Below are 5,483 nucleotides of genomic sequence, written 5' to 3'. Positions count from 1 at the left end.
GAATGGCGAACTGTTGTGTATACATAAAATAGAATACTGAGCAGCTGCAAGAAGGAATGAAGTTGTGAGGGATGCAACTAGGTGAATGGACCTTGAGAACAGTATTTTGAGTGAAATAAGCCAGAAACGGAAAGGCAAACATTATAATGCCTCACTAATATGGACTGACTATAATGTGCAAGCTCAGAATTTAATCTGAGATCATAGGTTATCAGGGAGGGCTTATGGTAGAGGTTTCTTGTAAGCTTTTACAACAGTCACATCTATTCCTGAGTTGTAGTGGTTATCTCTAAATTCTAGATGCCGAGCCTTTGTATATAACCTGGTCAGTCCCTGGAACTTCAGGTATCTGCATGACACTTAAGACTCAGAGCTAGGGTTCAGCAGCTATGAATGTCACTATTACACCATACAGCAACTGTTAAAAAAGCTGAAAAAGGTATCAGACTTCAATTAGAGATATGAATGAAGCTGATCTGGTTGGGACTAAGGCAAATCAGACTAAAGGGTAAAGGATGATATTAACGGTGTTTTAAAACTTCAACTTCTGTGTGAGACCAAAGGAAAGATGTTTATTTGGTGCAAAATCTGTATTTTCTGTAGGGCACTATATAATTTAACTTGTATGGTCAGTTTATTCAAATACCAAAATTACATGGAACTTTGAATAGGGAGTGAGATCTGGTTGGTTTGTACAGGTTAGTGTGAAACCCTGATACATCCCAATGTAATTTGGACAGAGAATAAAAATGTATTTTAAAAACCTCCTTCTCAAGGGGAAAATGTGGAAATATTAAATTTCCCCACCTGGGGAATTACTGATATTCTCACAAGCACTGGGGACTATCATTTTATTTTTTTATTTTTTTATTTTTTCTTTGCCAAAGTTAAAAGTGCATCAAACAGGCATTGCCTTTATTACTTTAATCACAAACCTACAGACCCCCCTCATTACATCCACCGGGTTCTGGTCCCAAACTGACAACTGTGGGTATTTGTGGTAGGAAGGGTAGGGATGGCGGGAGGGAGCGCCTGCTGATAACTCTGAAAGTGGGGGTGGGGGGATTCCCCCGAATGGACAACTGGGTGGGGGTGGCCTAACTTCTGAGTGGGGGGCTCAATAAAAAAATCAGATAAACAAAGGGGGGGAGTAAATATGCTTTTGCAACCCTCCCTCCAAGCCTGTGGCTTGGTGGCCGCATGGCCTCCACTTTTTACTGGGCCAGGGAGTTCCCAGCAATGGCCCCTTCCTTCCGCCTGTTCCTCCACAAGCTGAAAAAGGGTAGTGGGGTATGGGTTCTGGGAACCTGAATTCTGTCCCTCTAGTCCCCATCACCTCACAAAACTGACTCCCCCGCCCCGCCGTGGAAGGAAGCAGGGTTCTTCCCAATCCGCGTGGTTTCAAGAGGGCAAGGCCTGCTCAGGGCCCCGGTAGGTTAAGTCAGGTTGGTCCCAGGTTAAGGTGGGGGAGCCTAAGTGCCACCCTTCCCTGCGGTGTGGAATGCTTGGATGGGACGCAGCTGTGATTTGAGGGGACCAGACTGCCTGAAATACCTGCGCTGAGCTGTTCCTACGGTGAAGGGGCGGGGCCTGACTCCTCCATTCCTAGAAGGCCCCAACTGAGTTCCCAGGGGCCTACTTCTTTGCCTTGCCAGGGCAGGGTGGGGTTCCTGGGGAAGGTGCAGGGCTTAAACCCCCAGAGGTGGGACCAGTGACATTTTGATACTTCTTCCTTGCCAGGATAGACTAGACTGAGGGTTCCAAGAGAAGGGGTGAAGCAACAGCTTGACACCTCCTTTCCCCAGGAGGCCTGGCTAGGACAGTCCTTAAGGAGACAGGGGTGGGACCTCATCCTGTGTCCTTCCTACCTTCCCTGAACAAGGAGGGGTCCCACGGAGACAGGAGGAAGGCAGGGATCTCCAGGGGGCAGAGCCTGGTCTCACTGCCTCCTTCCTGTCAGAAATACCTGTGCTGGGATGTTCTTTGGGGGAAGAACAAAAAAACTGATAACAGGGGTGGGCCTATTCACATCTCTTCTTCCCCTAGAACACTTGGACAGGACAGACCTGTGGGTTAGGAGGTGGGGTGATGGGGGGGGAGGCAGGGCCTCAGCCTGCCTAGTCCTCCTTTCCTGAATGGGGGAGTCCCAGGGGAGGGGTGAGGCCTGATCAGGACTCCTCCTCCATGCTGAAGCTGCTGCGGTGGCTGCTGGACTTGGAGACGGCTGGGGACACCGAAGAGAGCAGGGGGTCAGAGGCAGCCCGCAGTGGGGACAGGGCATCCCCTGACAGCCCCACCCACCCCTTCCTCCTCCTCCATCAAAATGTCCTCTAGCCCCAAGTGGAAGGGGTCCCCCAGGCCCCCCAGGGGGTCGCTGGGAAAATGCAGGTCCAGAAGGGCATCTGAGGGTGGTGCTGAGGGCTGCTGGTGGGGAGCACTCTTGGCAGGTCCACCTCCTATGTGAAACGTTGCTGCCCCTGGCCTGCTGTCTTCCTCCAGGTCCAGCTGCTCTGGCTTGAGGCTGAAGTCATGGCCAGGGAAAGCAGCCCTGGGGTGGGCAGTACCGGCAGACCATGGATCTGGGCCTGCGGTTCTAGCTCCTGAATTTGGAGCTGCAGGCTGAGGTTGGCCTGTCTTTGGAGCACTGCTGCTCCTTCTGCAACTTGTGAATGTAATCCACAGAGGCCTTCAGGATGGTGCCCTTGTTCCAGCGCATCTCCAGGTCACTGGACTTGGGGATGAGGGTGCCCAGCTCCTTGATCCTGTCATTAATGTTGAATCGCCTGTGAAGCTCAATTAGATTGTGATTGTCTTTCTTCTGCCGTTCCTTCAAAAGGGTCTTTGCCTCTGTCTCAGAGATTTCCTGTTTGATGTTGGGCAGCTCAGCTGGACAAGAGTTGCTGACAGTTATGGCCAGTGTGTCCACACCCTGGCTACTGTGCACATCAAGCAGATTCCCTGACACAGGAAGCCTGCTGGGGAGCTGCAGTCCTGCAGTGCCTCCAGGCAGATAACTGAGCATTTCATCATTGTAACTGGACTCCAGGCTGATGATCTCATCAATGATATCATCAATCTCCTTCTCTGAGCTGGAACCAACAGTGAGCAGCACCATGGGGCTGTTGGGAGAGCTGCCTGTGGGGCTGGTAGTGTGGGCAGCCTCAGGGGCGGGGAGCGGCTGGGTGCTAGCAGGACCCAGTGGAGGGGTGAGGGCCTGGGAAGCCAGCTTGGGCCTGAGTGTGGTAGACAGGTACTGTTTCACCTGCTGCCAGCAGGCCTGCTGCAAGTGGTAGCGTGTAGTGTTCCCCAGATGGGTCTGCACCTTGAGCACCTCTCTGGGCACCTGAGCAGCAGGGGGACAACCCAATGTGTGGCCCCTGGCAGAGACGCCAACCACAGAGATGGCAGGAGAGGCAGGTGCAGGGCTGGGGAAGGGAGTGGTTGCAGCCTGTTCCCGATGCTCATGCCTCTCCTGTTCCTGGGCTTGGGCTCGCATTAGCTGCTGCCAGAGCAAGACCCGTGATGAGGAAGATGATGACATGGCAGGGATCCTGGAGCCCCCTGCAGAAGAGGATGCAGAGAGTGTAGCTGGGGTGGCTGGTGTGGCCTGCAGTGATATTGGGAGGTTTGAGCATAGGGGTAGGGGCTGGCTTTTGAGTTCCTAAAAGCTGTCGGGATCAAGGATGGTTTCTAATTTGATGTCAGCAACAATACCGGATTCCGGAAGCAAAGAGTTCAGGCTGAGTAGCTGGGCGGAGTCGGCTGGGCTGCTCTTCTCCAACAGCAGGAACACTGCTCGAGGGCCCTCCGCACCGGCCTCTATGCCATACCAAGCTGGCTCGGCCACATGAAACATGACGCCCGGCCTCAGGCGAGCCCTGCCAGGCAGGTCGGGTCTTGGCCCGATCTCCCTAACAAAATAAGAGTCCCCCTCCTCTCAATCACCAAGACCTCCTCCTACGCTAAGCAATGGAGTGAGCTCTGCATGGGAGGGCAGCTTCAGGGAGATGGGATGGGCTGTGAGTCACCCCCGTTCCTGGATGGACTGACATCCCCCCCACCCCCAAACCTATCCCCAGACGACTGCCTTCCTCCCCCTTGTCTTCTTCCCCCCTCCTCCCTGGGCTCGGGAACTATCATTTTAGAAAGCTTAGCCCTCAGTCTTGGGGGCTTGCCCTTATGAAGCCTGTTACTGAAAATGAGAGGCTAATCTACTTAAAATTGTGCCTAAGGGTCACCCCCAGAGAACCTCTCTTGTTGCTCAGATGTGGCCTCTCTCTCTAAGCCAACTCTGCAGGTAACTTCACTGCTCTCTCCCCTGTATGGGACATGATTCCCAGGGGTATAAATCTCCCTGCAGTATGAGACATGATTCCTGGGGATGAGCCTAGACCCAGCATCATGGAATTGAGAAAGCCTTCTTGACTAAAGAGGGGGAAGAGAACTGAAACAAAATAGAGTTTCAGTGACTGAGAGATTTCAAATGGAGTCAAGAGGTCATTCTGGAGGTTATTCTTATGCATTATATAGATATTCCTTTGTAGATTTTAGTGTATTAGAATAGCTAGAAGGAAATAGCTGAAACTGCTGAACTGCAACCCAGCAGCTTTGATTCTTGAAGACAATTATGCAACTGTGTAGCTTACACGGTGTGACCATGTGATTGTGAAAATGTTGTGGCTCACACTCCCTTTTTCCAGTGAATGGACAAATGGGTAGAAAAATGGGGACAAAAAGTAAATGAATAATAAGGGGGCTGTGTGATGGGGTGTTTGGGGTGTTCTTTTTTACTTTTATTTTTATTCTTATTTTAATTTTTTTGGAGTAATGAAAATGTTCAAAAATCAGTTGTGGTGATGAATGCTCAATTATATGATGGTACTGTGAACAATTAATTATACATTGTGGATGATTGTATGGTATGTGAATATATCTCAATAAAACTGAATTTAAAAAAGAATAAATTTATAACAGATCTGCTTCCCTACAAGGAGTAATAGATTACTAATACATAGAAGCACCTCCCCCAGTCATGACTGCCCTGATGAATAGAGAGAATTTACTATCTGACTCACATATCTGTCAAAATTTTTCTCTACCAGTCTTCCATAAATGCAATTTGAATCTCATGCAATGGCTACAAGGATCTACTGATACTCTCATAAATGAGGATCTTCCTTAAGATACTGATTGTTCTAGCTTTCTAAGGCTGCCAGAATGCAAAACACCAGAAATGGATTGGCTTTTATAAAAGGGGGTTTATTTGGTGTGCCAGTTTGAATGTATTGTGTCCCCCAAATGCCATTGTCTTTGATGTAGTCTTGTGGGGCAGATGTTTTGGTGCTGATTAGATTTGCTTGGAATGTGCCCCACCCAGCTGTGGGTGATGACTCTGATGAGAAATTCCCATGGGGGCATGGCCCCAACCATTCAGGGTGGGTCTGGATCAGTGGAGCCATATAAATGAGCTGACTCAAAGAGAA

General features: G+C 50.0%; 1 pseudogene; it reads right to left on the bottom strand.

Moving 5' to 3' along the window:
- Nucleotides 1-2,089: 2,089 nt before the first annotated feature.
- On the bottom strand, nucleotides 2,090-3,856 carry LOC119526494 (annotated as a pseudogene).
- Between the last annotated feature and the right edge of the window lie 1,627 nt (nucleotides 3,857-5,483).

This window comes from Choloepus didactylus, chromosome 2 (genome assembly GCF_015220235.1).
Source record: "Choloepus didactylus isolate mChoDid1 chromosome 2, mChoDid1.pri, whole genome shotgun sequence".
NCBI lineage: Eukaryota > Metazoa > Chordata > Mammalia > Pilosa > Megalonychidae > Choloepus > Choloepus didactylus.
The sequence above is the reverse complement of the archived record's forward strand: the minus strand, read 5'-3'. Positions and strand labels throughout refer to the sequence as shown.